The following is an 18,873-nucleotide window of genomic DNA, read 5'->3' as shown; positions in this document are numbered from 1 at the left end:
TTTGCGCCATAATTACTGCAGCATGCTTAGTGTTTATTTCTATTGTTTCATTAGCAACACTCGATTGCAGTATTATTAGATATAATCGGTATTATATTTTTGTCATTTATAATAATGTAGCAGTTCTATATGAAGCTTCATAGTAAAAGTAATAATGCAATCACATGAACTATTTTGCGGAGGAGTACAAGCGCCGGTAGGACAACAGCAAATCAGCGAGATTTAGTTTCACGTGGCTTTGTTTATCGCAGTTTAGAGCTTACGCCGAACAATGTATAGATATTTTTTGTAACGTGAACTACCAAGCACGGCCATTTTGTACCCACCTGTTAAGATTAAATATATCTTGCGAAAGAAACAAATTAGAAACAGTCACTAAAAACTACAGTAACTAAACTGAACAGTATACCGAATAGAACTAACCGCCAAATTCAGAAAAGGCGGGATACAGTTATTTATTATACTGCCATCTAGGAGCAGACTGGTAGCCAGCTCAAACATGTAGGGGGCCTGGTAAAAGTTAGGGGGATCCCCGATCCAACCATATAAAAGTTTATCACCATATTATAGTTCATTTGCAAGCCTACCGTGAAAATTTTAGGGGGCCAGTAAAAATTTAAGGGGCTGGCACCCCTAGGCCGCTCTTGGATACGGGCCTATCTAGGAGTGACACTTCTAAATGTTAGTCACATCTCCTACCAACGGGGGAGGGGGTTCTTTGTACCTACCAACTTAAAATAGCAAATTTATGAGACATACTAACACTCAATTTGCACCACCGTAAGATATACGCTTTAGGTAAACATGTTGAGCAATAACTTTTTTTTTTTTTTTTACAATTTTAAAGAAAAGATTAGAAGTGTAATTACATAATAATAATAATAATAATAATAATAATAATAATAATAATAATAATAATAATAATAATAATGTAGTGGGCACAAAGTCCCCCCTTCCCTTGATAGTGCAAGGGTTAATCAGTGGTGCAGTTGAACAGGCACACAATTTTACCAAATTTGGTAAAAAAAAAAATACTTTATCAAGGAATATTTTTTCTAGTGCTACTTCACTATAATTGTGCAGACTAAGAAAGCACGATTTCAGAAAATTTTGCTGTCTATCGATGAAGCAATTGGGGCGGCTGCCCCAGGTAGCACTCATAGTGGACAGCAGTTTCATTTCAGACTTTTATATGGGGGGCAAGGGCGCCAATGCTGGGGGCCGGGGGCCCAGGTCCCCTAAAGCTCATGTTGTCAAGATTGCCGCTACAACGTGTGCATGTGTTGCGCCAATAGCACGAAGCTATGGATCCCTCGTTCTTGGTGCGTATTGTACAGGCAGGTGAGGATGACTGTATGGTTTGGGGAAGCTTCTGTTGACATGGACTGTGACCGTTGGTGTTGCATGGACCCTAGTAAGACATCCGTTATGTACATTCAGGTGTTATAGGATCACGTACACCCTACAATAAAACACATCTACCCCACTCAAAGACGGCATTTTCCAGGACGATAATGCACGATACCACCAACTCTGGACTGTATTTGCTTGGCTTAAGGAACATTCCACAGAGCTGCGGCACATAAATTGATCCCCCTAACTCACCGGATCTTAATCTTATACAACATTTGTGGAATGTTATGGAACGAGCTCTTCATAGCATGACTCCTGCACCGACATCTGTGTGGGATAGCATCAGGAAAATATGGCATCAGATCCCTGTGGAAACATATCAGCAACTACCAGAATCCATGCCACGCCGTCTCCAGGACGTCCTACGGGTAAAAGGTAGACCTGATCACTCAGTGTAATACTCAAATCTAAATAGTGATTACGCCCCTTTACTGTTTCGAAATAATTTAATCCTATTTTGAAATAATTAATTGAAATGATGCGATTTATATGAGATGTTTCAGAGGATGACAGCCCATGCCTGCTCATAATACTCTTGTATTTCGTTAAATGACATCTTTAAGTTTTCCGTCCCACATTTATGCAGACTAGGCTAAAAGAGAGGGTAATGAAAAATTAGTTAAAATGATAGAATGGAGAAAGTGGGGGGAAACCGAAGAACCCGGAGGAAACCCATTCACAGTGTTTGTCCAACACAAAGCTCACTTGACGCGAGCTGGAATCGAACCTAGGAGCCCATGCGCCAGAAGTGAATGCTCTATCCCTCTTTTTTTTTTTTTTTTTTTTAGATCAACCGATTATACCTCTGTTTACTGACCAATCCGAGTTTCCTCGACAGTTAAAATACCAAAGGATCTTCCACCAGGAATCGAACCAAGGACCCCGTACACTAAAGGCGGACGTGCTAGCCACTTTTTTTAAAGTTAACTTACCGAACGTGTCTCAGTAACTTACTTGAACTACTTATTACCAAGGGCCCGATTTCTCCGTAATTTTGTGGGCCCATTCAGATGTAGAAGTCATATATCAGGATTTTTAAGACAAATTGCATTCAAATTATACGAAATATTGCATATTCATAAGTACAATACAGGGGCCCACATGAACTTTTGGGGGACAGGGACCCCTTGGCCCCCCAGAATTGGCGCCCTTGCTTATTACTAATTTTACTTGCTTTACCCGTTTAACGTGTTTTTTCCAATTACCTAGAATGACAGGGACACAAACACAGAAATATCGAGGACAGTTACAATCACAAAGGCTCTCCCACTGAGAATCGAACCCGGGACCCCATACACTAGACCAGCGGGAAGGGCACTGAGTCACCGCGGCCCATATTTCGTTAAGCAATTTAAACTTACGACACTATTATATTTTGTTAAGCAACATAAACTCATAACACTCGTGATGAAGGCTGTTTTTTATTATTATTATTATTTTATTTCTGTGCTAAGAATAAAATGTTCTATAGCGTCCAGAAGTTCTCGTTCATTCGTCTCGTTTCTTCATATTTTTTTCCAACGAAGGAAAAAAAAATTAGATAGATTTAAGTGCTTTCAGCTCGACTTAATTTCGTTCTCCAGAAGGATGATAGAGGTCACTGCAATCGTTTTCTTGAAAGAAAAGCCAGAGGTCACTACGATCGTTAGTCAGGTTACAAGAAAATGGCAAGTATATAGAATTACAACAAGAAAAAGAAAACTGCAATACGAAGAACACGGGTTTTGTTTTGTGGCTTCAATTTTTAAGAAACGTTGAAACTTTTATCACAAGTACACGTGTACCAAATGTAATGAAGATAACAGAATGTGTTACGTGAGGTTTAGAATATTACTTTTTTCATTGTATATTTGTTTCCCCACTTCAGGGGCGTATCCAGGGGGTGAGGCCCCCAGAAGCGGAAACTTTCTTATTTTATATATAAATAAAACTCATCCCGGAGTTTGGAGTTCTTAAAAGTAGCTCTAAGTAGCAGTATTATAACCTACCACACTCCCCAAATTTCCGTCCTGGGTCCGCCTCTGCCCCACTTATTTTATTTGTACTGTGTCAGGGGTAATAATGGATCTAAAAAGGTAGGGAGCGTATATGTCACACCGTTACGGTGCCCATCTTTACCTATTGTAATTTTTTAGGAAGTGGAGGGATGCCACAAATATTTTCTGGAAGTGGGGTAACGGTGTCCCCCCGCGTTCCACCTCACTTTTATCCCTGTATTGTATAATGTTTGTTTCTCCTTTCTAGCAATTTGCATTGTGGCTTTTGAATACTTCTAGGTATGACACATTTCTAGGTGAATGTCGTGAAAACACCGTAGGGCATTTAGAGTTTTTCGCCGGGTACAGATGAATTACAGGTGGACCAACGCAAATCATTACAAATAGGCCCAATTCTGCCTTTTCAGTAAAATCAACTCTTAGTGTGTTCAATAATGGTATTTTATTAGGTTGGTGTGGATGAAATGCCCATTTCGACATCCAATGGGATATTCACCTCAGAAACACACTGGGCGTCATTTAGGGGCCAGGGAGGAGCAATTACCCCCCCTTGAGTTTGAGATTTATTTAGACTTTATCAATAAAATAGTTGTAAACCAGTGAAAAACGCGAAATTTCACTTATATCAAGGGGTCTTGCCCCCTCCCAAAGCAAAATGTGAAATGACGCTCCTGGAAACACAACACATAGACAGTGACTCAACTAGGATAGTTGTCGCCCGGGGCAAGAGCTCGCCTTAGAGCCCCCCCCCCCCTGACCAACCAAATCAAAACTCTCCCCGACTACATCTGATATTGGCATCACACAATAATTCTAATATTTCATTTTTTCTTCAAGTGATAAAGCTTGATTTCAAAATTGCCGTTACTGATACGTACGAGACAAGATTTGAGGCTGTCTCGTTTCGAAAATGTGCTGTAAAAGTGATGTCTTGACTGGAAAAATGTATATTTCTCTATTGGAAGAGCTGTGTCTCGACTCGAATTTTGTCAGGAAAATCCTGTCTCGACTCGTCTTGTGCGCATCCCTAATTGCAGTACATAATTTAATTTTCAGTATAAGATAAAAACACCAAACTAATTAGTATTTGATTGCCAAATAACCTGAGAGTAGCACGCTTCATATATTCTTATAGTCTTATTTAAATAACTGCAAATCACAATGTTTTTGAAATTGCATCGGGATGTCCATATGTGTACAATAAATCAACAATCTGTTGCTTTAGAATAGAATATTTAATTATGACAAACAGTCAAGCTGTTGTCTCGAGTATTATACACGGACATTTTACAAATCTCTTAAATCGATGTAAGTTAAATGAGGATACAAAAAGCTGGAACTAAATTTAACTTTGCGGGCTCTTTTGATTCCAAAGGTTTACACAAAGTCCTCAAAAGATAGTATTGAAGCTAACTTTGTTCTATGGATATGATCCTAAGGCTGCTGAGTCATTGTTGTCTTGTTAAGTTTCTAAGGATTTTTTTTATGATCTTTGGTTTGGTAGAATTCCTTTCCTTGCCTTATAATAAAAATAAATATTTGCCCAGTTTTGCGCCCTCCCAATCCGGCGCCCGGAGCGAAAGCCCCGTTTGCCCACCCTTAGTTACGTCACTGCACATAGATGAACTAAAATCAAGTGTCTACCATGACAGAGCCCGGTCGGTAAAGTAAATCTCGTTTGATGGTGCTTGAGGCTCCAACTATACTGGAAACAATTCCTCGTCGTTTGAGGATTTTTTTCATAATAAATTATGTTCTTCATAACTATAGTGTTTCCCACTAGATAAGAGAAAAGGTTATCTCTCTCGTAAATTTTCGTAAAAATTTTGTCTCGATTCTCAAAGAATTGTTTCTAGTTTCCTTTCGAATTTCGAAAAAGCTTTCCTTATCTCATCTTTTGTAAATTCTTGTACAAAATTTATGCTGTATTTTTCTCTAAATTTTATCTAGAATTTAGTACAATCCTTAGCACCACAAGAGGTTCACGAAGGATGTAATATAACAAATTCATACCATATTCATTGTATTCATACCACGTTCATACCATATTCATTGTATTCATATCATATTCATACCACATTCATTGTATTCATACCATATTCATTGTATTCATACCACATTCATTGTATTCATATATTCATACCACATTCATTGTATTCATACCATATTCATGCCATATTCATTGTATTCATACCACGTTCATAACATATTCATTGTATTCATATCATATTCATACCACATTCATTGTATCATACCATATTCATTGTATTCATACCACATTCATACCATATTCATTGTATTCATACCATATTCATACCACATTCATTGTATTCATACCATATCCATACCATATTCATTGTATTCATACCATATTCATTGTATTCATACCACATTTTTACCATATTCATTGTATTCATACCACACTCATTCCATATCCATACCACATTCATTGAATTCATACCATATTCATACCACATTCATTGTATTCATACCATATTCATACCATATTCATTGTATTCATGCCATATTCATACCATATTCATTGTATTCATGCCATATTCATACCATTTTCATTGTATTCATGCCATATTCATAACATATTCATTGTATTCATACCACATTCATACCATATTCATTGTATTCATGCCATATTCATACCACATTCATTGTATCATACCATATTCATACCATATTCATTGTATTCATGCCATATTCATACCACATTCATTGTATCATACCATATTCATTGTATTCATACCACATTCATACCATATTCATTGTATTCATACCATATTCATACCACATTCATTGTATTCATACCATATTCATACCACATTCATTGTATTCATACCATATTCATACCATATTCATTGTATTCATGCCATATTCATACCACATTCATTGTATTCATACCATATTCATTGTATTCATACCATATTCATAACATATTCATTGTATTCATACCATATTCACACAAATTCATCCCATACTCACTGTATTCATATAATCACTTCAGTAATATAGGGCAGGCATGTAGCTAGGATTTCGTAATGGGGGGGGGGTCCGTGACGAAATACTCTGGTTACCACACCAGGGGTTCGACCTCTCTAAACTATTTTACTGGCAACATATATTGGTTCATTTAGCCAAGATTTCGTAATTTGGGGAAGGAGGGGGCGTGAAATGAAATACTGTGGTAACACACCAGGAGATCGACCAATCTAAACTATTTTACTGGCAAAATATACTGGTTCGTTAGGACAATATAATGAGGATATGTTAGTAAGTATTTTAATAACTATGAAGAAATCTTGACTAAAAGAATAATTAATAATGTATTGAAAAAGATATTCGGAGATTATTCGAACGTGGCGCTTCTTGTCTTCTTTCTTCTTTGTCTTATTTTCGTTGAATGCCGTCATGGATAGCAACGAGATCTCTTTCGGCGGTAAAGATATTATATTATAAAATGTATTAGTGTTGCCGCAAAATTGAAAATTTCTTTAACAACTGTAACTGGAATCTATGTTGCCAGGCTCATATTATTGGTGATTGTGGGCATTTCTTAAGTTCTACTTTAGAGTCTATCTGATCGTCATTTGTAGTCCATAGGATTAGCATGGAGCTAGATAGAATTCGCAATGCTCCGTTACGATAGTATCCATTTTTAACTTTACCAATTCCCCCCCCCCCCCCGTTTCCTCCACACAAATCTCCTCATAAGAAAGAATAACCAAACGCTTGCTATAGTTTTTTATTTTTAACGCTGATTCTTCCATTTCTCGTTTCTTTTTGATTCATCCTTCCTTACTTTCTTCATTTCTGGTTTCGAAGGTGGGGAGTCCGAACCCACCCCTTGGCTACGTGCCTGTATAAGGGGGATATATATATATATATATATATATATATATATATATATATATATATATATATATATATATATATATATATATATATATATGACACTAAAAGAGTGTTTGAGATCTAAGACGTGGTTGGGTTCGCGGTGGCTCAGTGGTAGAGCGTTCACCTCCGGTGCTTGGGGTCCCTTGTTCGATCCCAGCTCGCGCCGTCTGGACTTTATGGTGGACAAACACCGTGCTTGTGGGTTTTCTCGGGGTTCTCCCGTTTCCTCCTACTTTCTTCATTCCATCAATTCACTCATTTCTCATTATCACCGTCTCCTTTAGCCTAACCGGCATAACCGTGGGACGTTAAACTTAAAGATTTCATTTCATTTTCTAAGACGTGGATAAACTAGTGTTCTCATTATTTCTCATTTCGCATCGAATTTGGAAATGCATTTCTGTTCTTCTTGTTTCGAGACGAGATGAAAAAAATGTCTCGTCTCATGTGAATAACCTTCATGCTGCACAAGGACATAGAATTCAAAACTCAACTCTACGTCTATTAAACATCGGAAATAAAAGTTTCTAACAATTTCCCGTTTCATTATTTCAGCAGCATACTTCGTGAGTCTAGCGAAATTTCACAATATGACATGAACCCATTTACTTTTCTATTAGATTTTTTTTTTTTTTTTGAATGATTATGAAGAAAAGTGTTTACGTTCTAACTTCTGTAAGTTTAACCATAATCGAATCTATTGGTTTACAAACAACTTACCGTTGAGTTTTTTTTAATGCTCCTAACAACCACAGAAACCACTAATGACTATTTGAGCGTTAAAATGAGTTTACGCCGTAATCGACACATCATTTATCTTAACAAGTTTGAAACACTAATTGGTAAAGACAGGGATACGGACACTGAAATGGAACAAATATATATATAGATAAATTGACAAACGTCCAACAACTAAGCTATTCATTTTTTACAAAAAAAAAGCGTATGAAAGAAAGAAAAAAAAGGCCGTGAAGTCAGAATCAATTTGGTGAACACAATAGAACAAGTGAAATATACGACGCTTCTGAACTTCAAGCATTTTTTCCATTTCCTTTTGAGGTTAGAAGAGAAGTGGGTGCTAAGGACAACAATTTATTTCAATTTCTCTCTCTTTCTCTCTTTCTCTCTCTCTTATTCTTTTCCTCGCAAACCTCAGACATCATTAAGTAAGAATTTAATTAAAAAAGACCCAAAGAAAAAGAAAGTCAGAATGGAAAAAATCAGCCGAAATATACACAATGCAGTACAAAAGCAAGTATAGTTTGGTTTGTAACCTGTTTTCTTTTCTTTTTCTTTCTTTTTCTTTTGTTTTTTTTTCTTAAAGCAGTGGGAAAAAATGAAATCTTTAAAAATGAAATGAAATGAAATCTTTGAGTTTTACGTCCCACGCTTATGCCGGTTAGGCTAAAGGAGACGGTGATGATGAATAATGAATGAAATGGTGGAATGAAGAAAGTGGGAGGAAACGGGAGAACCCCTAGGAAACCTACGCACGCGGTGTTTGTCCACCACAAAGTTCACTTGGCGGGGGCTGGGAGTGAAATCTTTAAGTTTTACGTACCGCGATTATGCCAGTTAGGCTAAAGGAGACAGTGATGATGAGAAATTACTGAAATGGTAGAATAAAGAAAGTGGGAGGAAACGGGAGAAGCCCGAGAAAACCCACGCACACGGTGTTTATCCACCACAAAGTTTACTTTACGAGGGCTGGGGTCGAACCCGGGAGGGCACACACCAGAGGTGAGCGCTCTACCACTGAGCCACCGCGGCCCCAAACCAGTTCAAGTAGAGAAAAGAAAAGGAAATACATTGGAGGGGCAGTTCACAAATCAAAAGCACTATACAGTTATTTTAAAGAAATGAAATTCACGTCGTAACATTATAAGTGAAACAGAGGTTTCTCGAATTCCCAAGTTCTGAACACAGGCGCCAATCCTGGGAGCCGAGGGGAGACGTGCTCCTCGAATAGTGTTATCACCAAGGACGTCATTCTACCGTATTTTTTCTTTATATTTGATTTCTTATAAAATAAAGTCAATATTTCAATATTTCGCTTTTTTCGGTATCAAAATAGTAGGCTGGAAACACCCGGTGTCCCTTCCGTCTGAGCCTCACCAGCTCGCTACACAGGTTTATTACAGGCTGTGCTGCTCAGGGAACGAAGCTATTATCGCTGGGCATTGCACGCATTGTTGGGAAGGTGCGAAGGCTCGCCTCTAGGAATTTAGATTTAACATTGAAGGCACCTTTCAATGCTAATATGTTATAAAGTGATTTCTTTAACACAGAGTAAGAACCTTCTATGTAGAATTATGTATTTCTGTTTGTGATAACTTGTTTAATTTAGGTATGTGCTCTCAGGAGTTATTCAGAATAGCTGTTTTTTTTCCTACTTGTGGCCTGGTCCATAAGAGCATATGGAATATATGTGTAATTGTAATTGAGTTTTCCATTTCATAGAATCAGTGGTGTATTTACGATTTTGATTCGAGGGGCTTTACTAACTTTATTCCTGGAAATGTGAAAATTCTGTAATATATCTATATCTATCTATCTATCTATCTATCTATATATATATATATATATATATATATATATATATATATATATATAATAAATATAATATATATATAATAATAATAATAATAATAAATTTTGCCATAAAATTTCGGTGAGTGCTTTAGCCCGGAATAAGTCGTTGCATAGAATACAATATATATTTTTTTAATATTTTGCTTTGATTCAAATGAAGTTCCTTCTGAGCATTAACATTTCTAGTGAAGGCATTATCACGTGATGCATTAATTAAATGCAATATTGTAATTACTTTAAAGTGGGAGATGCAAGTAACAAAGGCTTATGCAAGAAATTTGAGAGCTAACTGTAAGAATGTATTTTCTCTTTTTCCCTCTCCATTTTCAAATATGCAGAAAATGAAAGCAGCAAGTGAAGAGGAAATTCCCTTCATCACCTCTGCAAATTCCAGACAGAAGAAAATTTGAACTGCACTTCGAAATATTTGTAGTGGAGCTAAATGGGAATATTCCATTAATACTTATTGGGTGTTTTCCTCATGTAAATATTTGTAATAATAATAATAATAATAATAATAATAATAATAATAATAATAATAATAATAATAATAATAATAATAATAATAATAATAATAATAATAGTAATAGACTACTTTACGTTTACTTTTGCTACTATATTCATTCTTTCCTGTTAAAGTAAACAACAACAAAACTACTATGATCCTAATCCTACATGCACATAAATTCAGCTCTAAACAGTTTTAGAAATACAACTAAGAAAGTTATTTTTTTTAGATGAGTAGATTTGGTAGTTTTGAAAACTCAATAAGGAAAATAGAATTCTGACTGTTTTTTTTTAAACATGATGCATTAAACGTTATTTGTATTATTAGTTTGTCGGGCCTACCCTACTTGTGGGACTACGCTTCGCCACTGGATACGTGACGGGCTAACATGACCATAAATGCCGAAGGAACAGAAATCTAATTCCTAATCCTAATCCTAATGACGAGCTAACATGGCCATAGATGCCGAAAGCCCAGAAATCTAATTCCTATCCTAATCCTAGTGACGGGCTAACATGGCCATAGGTGCCGTAAGCCCAGAAATCTAGTTCCTAATCCTAATCCTAGTGACGGGTTAACATGGCCATAGATGCCGAAAGCCCAGAAATCTTATTCCTATCCTAATCCTAGTGATGGGCTAATATGGCCATAGATGCCGAAAGCCCAGAAATCTAATTCCTAATCCTAATCCTAGTGACGGGCCAACATGGCCATAGTTGCCGAAAGCCCAGAAATCTAATTCTTAATCCTAATCCTAGTGACGGGATAACATTGTTTCTTTAATTATTTTTCTTTGAGATTTGTGTTTCTTTAATTTCTTTATAGCGGCTTCCACTTCTATTCGATTGGGTTCTGGAATATACGGTTCTGCGGTGTGTATCTCCTTTTCTCCACGCACATTAGTTTTTGGCTGCGTGTTCAGCAAATCGTCAAAGAAATCTTTCCATCTATTTAAGGGGCTATCCGTATCGGTGAGAACTGTTCCGTCAGATTTCTTTAATATATAAGCACGAGGTTGATAGCCTTTCTTAAATTCGCTGATCCCCTTATACATGTCCCGAATATTTTTATTTTTACTATTATCTTCAAGTTCCTTATTTTTAGCTTTCAAAAAATCCCGTTTCTTTGTTCTAAAAGTTTTGGAAGTTTCCTGCCTGATATCTGCGAAATTTTGTGTAGTTGTTTCATTCGGATTTTGTAGCCACCGTAATTTTGCCTGTTTTCTCTTCTCTGCTAGTTTAACGCATTCTTGGTCGAACCATGGTTTGTTCCTACGTATTTCCGCGTGTCCCAATTTTTCTATTGCTGAACTTTTAATACTATCTCTAATTTCAATCCAAGTATCCTCAACACTAGTGCACTCCGAGTCTTTCTAAAACCGCGAATCTATTCGAAACTTCAATCTGGTATTCCTCTCTTACCTGGCTCTCTTCTAATTTATTTAAATTAAATCTCTCCGTTTTCGGACATTGAATATTACCTTTATTCAACGATAATCTCTCCCGTATTATCGCTGCTACCAGGTAGTGATCAGTGTCACAATCAGCCCCTCTAAACGACCGGACGTCAATTATGCTAGATTGTCTTCTTCTATCTACTAAAACGTGATCAATTTGATTATGTGTTTTTCCGTCTGGTGATGTCCAAGTGTATTTATGAACGTCGCGATGTGGGAATTTTGTACTCTTCACAATTAGGTTTTTGGATGTTGCAAAGTTCACGAGTCTAACACCGTTGTCATTACTTTCCTTATGCAAACTATCGTTCCCTATAATCGGTTTGAAAATATCCTCTCGTCCTACCTTCGCATTGAAATCCCCTAATAGAATCTTCATATGGTATCGCGGGAGTTGGTCAAATATCCGTTCCACTTCTTCGTAAAAACTATCTTTTATATCGTCACCCTTATCTTCAGTTGGAGCATGTATATTTAAAACAATAATATCACACCACCGTCCCTTAAGAGTAATAAAAGAAAGTCTGTCAGTAACAAATTCAACCCGTTTAATTGCTGGTAATATTCGTTTGTGAACGAAAAACCCTGTTCCTAACTGGTGATTTTTATTTCCTTCCCCGTAAAAGAACGTAAAATTTCCGGAATTCTCAGATCCATTTCCTTCCCACCTAACTTCCTGAACTCCTACTAAGTCCATCCTGTATTTCTCTAACTCACTCGTTACAGATTTTAACGCGCCTGTCCTATAAAGACTTCTAATATTCCATGTTCCAAATCTCATGTCCATTTTCTTTTGCTGATGTCGTGCCAAGTTATCAGTCTTTGTCCGAGGCTTTTGTGAATGTTTCTGAACAAGTACGTTTTTTTACAGGATGAGGGTGTTAGCCTTACCCATACCCCCAAGCTGGAGGACCACTCCTAGTCGTCTGTCCGCGACTACTTATTCAGTATATTCGCAGCTAACCTCTATATCTAGAGGCCTTCTCCTCGATCCGCAACCTGAGGACGCGCCATGCCGTGGTGACAGGAACCCACGTTACACGTTAAAATTATACATATAGTTTTAAAATATTAATAATAATAAAAGTAAAGATTAACGGTGAGAAATAATTACGCAAATGTGAACAGATAGGCCTAAAAGAGTAAAAGGTACAGGACTTAACGCTTAGTGTTTCATTAAAAGCTTGATTAACTCCTGAAGCTAACCTCGGTAAGTAATAGGTAAGTAAAGTTATCAATCGGAAAAGGCCAACCTCGTTTTCTTCACAGGGTTGTCCAAACACTTTAGGATCAATCAACTTAAGTGACTCCTTTATATTTGTATTTCTCCTATTGTACCTGGACAACCCTACGGAGAGGTCGAGGGTTGGCCTTTATCGATATAAATCGTTTGTTGACTTACGTGCTACTAAATACGGAAATTAACATAATATGTTAGTCAAATCTTAATACAACGCTAAAAACGACTCTGCATAAGAGGCCATAGATTTTAGTTTTCGAAACTCTCCTTGATACATGAATGCTTCTTGGCAGAGTCATGTTTTCATGAAAACGTTATAAGTCAACTAGATCGTTTAAAAAATGTATTCCTAATTTTATTGGAGAATTTCCTTGTCTCTTTCTTTAACCAGGCCGAAAAGTTGCGACCCGGGTAGATGATAGTGTACTGTATTTTTGTAAATAGTGCAAAAAGTACTCTTGGCAGATTAAGTCAGTAGTAAGGGGGTCTGTGCTCATGTCTAAGTCTTAGGCTATTTCAGAAAGCGTTACCCCCTGTAGCGAACGCGGCCAAAGTGGCTATTCAGTAATTTTACTTTCACCAGATCATACTGTGAGCCAGTCAGGGTTTCCAGATATTTTTGCCAGGTTCAGGTGTGTAATAGCAGAGTTCCAATAATCTGCACAAACCATCTTCCAAGCAGTGGTTTCTTGCTACAATCCCTTTGCCTGGCAACACGTCTTTCCTTTCTTTCCTTCCTTTTGAAATCTTTTAAACAGCAGGCGGTGTATTGTTCCGACCCGCACTAAATACGCTCGAGCTGACGTTTTCTCAGCGATTTTATTGCTTTCGCGTTTATGATTAGCCATCTACATTTAAATACATGGTCAGCGTATTCCAAGAGTACGCATGAGCAATAAATACGCTTTGCGATAGCCTCAAATAGCCGGGTACTAAATCCAGCATGACTCACGCGGCGCAAAATAAAGTGACCATTTCCCTAGAGGCTTTAAAGCATATAATAATATTCTGATAGACTGCACGAAGTCCCCGTGTCCTATTTGGTTGAGTTGCATAAAATTAGAGTCCAGAAGGTGTAACGTCGCTGGTTTCCCGCGCTTGGACCTACTCGTCATTGAGGATGTGTTAAGAGGATAGCCAATCATCACCCTTCAGATCTGTCTAACATACTCATCGCAAGGGTGATGATTGGTTATCCTCTTACCACACCCCCAGTGACGAGCAAGTCCATGCGCGGGAAGCCAACCACGTTATACCTTCTGGACTTTAATGTAGGAATTCGGATGCTTTTACTTTTTGACATATGCCAGTGGCCATAAAGCATGCTGGATGTATGCCTTCTTGATATGATTAAAAAAATATATATATTTTTAGCACTTTTGTGAAACGTCATAAGAAATATACCTGTGCCTTTGCCTATTTTCATACGCCTGAGAGCATAGGAAACCACAAAAAATAATAATAATAATAATAATAATAATAATAATAATAATAATAATAATAATAATAATAATAAAATAAAAAAATAAAAATAAAAATAAAATAAAAATCGTGAAATCTATTTCAGCGTAGCTATTTAAATTCGGTCGTTAATTAAATTAATTAAATTGGGACACTGTGGCTCAGTGGTAGACATCTTACCTCTGGTATTTGAGGTTCCTGGTTCGATCCCCGGGTCAAATAAGTTTGTGATGGACTACATCTTGTCCGTGCGTTTTCTCGGAGTACTCCCGTTTCATCGCACGTTTTTATTCCAATGATTCTTACATCATCATTCACGTGTCTTCATCATCGTCTCTCTTAGCCTAAGGGGCATAATGATGGGGCGTTAAACTGAAAAAAATTCATTACATTTTCATCTAAATTCGATCACAGAGCAGCCCAACCAATTCAAAACAATAATGAAGGTAATGGTTAAAATAAGACAAGTGTTCTAAGTGAACATAGAAAGGAAGGTTGATTCCGAAGATTGTGTTGTGGTGACTTACGCTTGGAGAGTAAGAAAGATCACTAACGTTGCTCGCCTCTTGGAGACTACGACTTTGGAAGCCGATTTCCGAAGCAGATCTGCGGAAAACAACACGGGAAGTTGCAGAGAAACTAAGCGCTGATCATTCGACACTAGCGTGGCATTTGGAGGAACAAGGAAATGTATAAAAACTGAGGCAAATTGACTAAGAACCAAAGAAATCACGCTTTGAATCTGCATCATAGTGCTGCTATTTCTGAGCTACCAAAACGATTCATTTTTCGAACTTATTCACACAGGCAAGGAAAACTAAATCTTGTGCGGGAACCGGCATATTCTATCAATACTTGGGGCCGACGTGGCTCAGTGGTAGAGCATTCACCTCTGGTGCTTGGGGTCCCGGGTTCGATCCTAGTCCCCGCCAAGTGAACTTTGTGGTGGACAAACATCGTGTGTGGGGGTTTTCTCGGGGTTCTCCCGTTTCCTCCCACTTTCTTCATTCCAACATTTCATTCATGACTCATCATCGTCTCCTTTAGCCTAATCGGCATATTCGTGGGACGTAAAACGCAAAGATTTACTTTTTCAAATATGAAAAATTTGAGAATTTTTTGAATAAATGATTTTTTGTGACACAATATTTAAAATTTTAACTTTCGTCTCTGTCTTAGATACAATAGTGCCATAGTAATCTGATTGCATTGTAAATGAGGGCACGGTGTCTTAATGTTAGAGTGTTAACCTCTCGTGCGTGCAGTCCCTGGTTCCGTCTCCGGGTAAACAAGTTTGTTGTAGACAATCGTGTCCGTGGGTTTTCTCGGGGTAGTCCCGCGGGGCCCCCTTCCATTTCATCATATCACTAATTCTTCGCCATCATTATTCACTTGCCTTAATCATTGTCTCCCTTCGCCTAAAGGGCATAAACATGGGACCTTAAACTAAGAATGAATGAAATAGTGGAATGATGAATGTGGGACGAAACGGGAGAACTGTGATAAAACCCATTCATATGGTATTTGTTCACCACAAAGCTCAGTTGGCGCGAGCTGGAATCAAACCAAGGACCAGAGGTGGTTATGATGACCATGCACCAGAAGTGAACGTTCTACCAGTGAGCCACCACGGCCCCTTATTTTATTTCAAGTTACCGAACATATGGAAGTACCAATTTTACAATGCTATTTATTTAACTTATTTCTCTCGTTTCTCCACTGAACATTAATCCAATTCTATACGCAATTTTTAACCTGCATCCAGGTATAGTTATAACCAATGCTCGAAAAATGTTCTTTTGACCTCGGCTCCAGTTCTGAGAATAATACAACTCTAGTTTAATACATTAACCAACATGTTCTGAGCGTACATTAACAAGATGCTAGGCTTGTACTTCCAGTCACCATGGCGACCTGGCCTCCGGGAGTTTTCTAACTCTGGTTATAATCTTCGTACTCCAACGCAAACACTACGAATATTTTGTTAATACAAAAGCGATGAAATGTCATTGTACTCCTACTAAAAACTCATACACACTCACCGTACGAACAGTCGTATTGCAGAACTGAAGAAACGGCTATTTACGAGGGACAGCCGAAAAGTAAAGCTCTCTATTACCACACATTTACTTAAACACCTAAAAAGAAGGTGCTTTTGAAACCCACACATCCTTGTTTGAGTGATCCTGCGATTGCTGGAAACATCGACGAAAATTCTCTTTTGGTAACTTCCAAAATTCAGCCGTCTCTTTTACGGTGTTGAAACGTGTACCGTTGAGGCCCATTTTCTACTTTGAGAAAAACCTAACATTCAATAGTGATAAACTGTTTTCAAGACTATCAAAGCCTCTGAAGCAGATTTTCCCCGATTTGCACATGAACTTGATGTTTGCGTGCTTGCTCAATTTGTGAAAATGCGCCAATTAATGACCACACACTATTCCGTTCAGCTACACTACACTGAGAAAAGTCCGTTCTCCTGAGAGCGGTATATCTAGTGATGTGAGGCGGAAAATTTTCCGCTATATTTTTCCGGAAAATTTTCCGTTCTAAAAAACTATCAGTAAACAAGTAACAATTCCTCAGCAATCATGAAATTGATTGAATTCACGTATAGAAATGTTAAAAACTGAAAGATCGTTTAAAGAATCTGAAAATTTTCATGGCTCAGACAATTTTCAGTACTATGTAGGAACAAGTTAAACAATTGTTCATGAATCAAAATATTTCATGCCTTATATGGAAAAATTGAAGAATTTTTTATGAGTCGGAAAGTTTTCATTATTTCGAAGCAAGAAGTAAAACAACTGTTTCCTGAATCGGAAAGTTTTATTGCTCTGTAGAATCAAGTGAGAAGAATTTTCATAGATCGGAAAATTTTCATCACGATGTAGAAACAAGTGGAAAACACTTTTCATAGGCCTGACAAATTTGGATATTATGTATAATGATGTTAGGTGGAAAATTTTCCACTATATTTAACTGCACATAGAGCTACAAAATTGAATTTCAGTAGAGGAAAGTTAGTCAGCAACAAATGATAATTTTCCAATTAGCTTTCGGGAACCGGAAAATTTTGTATTTCAAGTTGGGAAATAAGATTTTACCACAGTTTTTCTCTCTCTCTATAGAAGAAAATTTTTCACCTCACATCAACGATGTAGGAATAAGTGGACTATTCTTTTACGAATCAGAAAATTTTCCGTTTCAAAATTTTCCGGAAAATTTTAATCACTGAACAGGACAGACAATTCTTCGATTCATGGAAAATTGTTCCACTTGATCCTACATAGTACTGAAAATGATCTAAACCAAGAAAATTTTCAGATTCTTTAAACGATCTTTCACTTTCTAACATTTCTATATATGAATTCAATCAATTTTATGAATACTGACGAATTGTTACTTGATCATTGATATTTGTTAAGAACGGAAAAATTTCCGGAAAAACATAGAAGAAAACTCTCCACCTCACATCACGGCTAAACAACGATGTAAGAATAAGTGGAGTATATTTTTACGAATCGGAAAATTTTCCGTTTCAAAATTTCCCGGAAAATTTTCATCACTGTAGAGGACACAATTTTTCGATTCATGAAAAATTGTTCCACTTGTTCCTACATAATACTGAAAATTGTCTAAGCCATGAAAGTTTTCAGATTCTTTAAACGATCTTTCACTTTTTAACATTTCTATATACGAATTCAATCAATTTTATGAATACTGACGAATTGTTACTTAATCACTGATATTTGTTAAGAACGGAAAATTTTCCGGAAAAATATAAAAGAAAATTTTCCACCTCACATCTCAACTAGACAACGATATAGGAATAAGTGGAGTAGGTTTTTATGAATCGGAAAATTTTCATTGTACAGGACAGACAATTTTTCGATTCATGAAAAATTGTTCCACTAGTTCCTACATCGTACTGAAAATTGTCTGAGCCATGAAATTTTCAGATCCTTTAAACGATCTTTCACTTTTTAACGTTTCTATATATGAATTCAATCAATTTTACGAATACTGACGAATTGTTACTTAATCACTGATATTTGTTAAGAACAGAAAAATTTCCGGAAAAATATAGAAGAAAATTTTCCACCTCACATCTTAACTAGACAACAATGTAGGAATAAGTGAAGTATGTTTTTATGAATCGGAAAATTTTCCAGAAAATTTTCATTGTACAGGACAAACAATTTTTCGATTCATGGAAAATTGTTCCACTAGTTCTTACATCGTACTGAAAATTGTCTGAGCCATGAAAATTTTCAGATCCTTTAAACGATCTTTCACT

Source organism: Thermobia domestica, chromosome 4, assembly GCF_964235325.1.
Source record: "Thermobia domestica chromosome 4, izTheDome1.hap1.1, whole genome shotgun sequence".
NCBI lineage: Eukaryota > Metazoa > Arthropoda > Insecta > Zygentoma > Lepismatidae > Thermobia > Thermobia domestica.
This window is presented reverse-complemented; position numbering follows the sequence as displayed.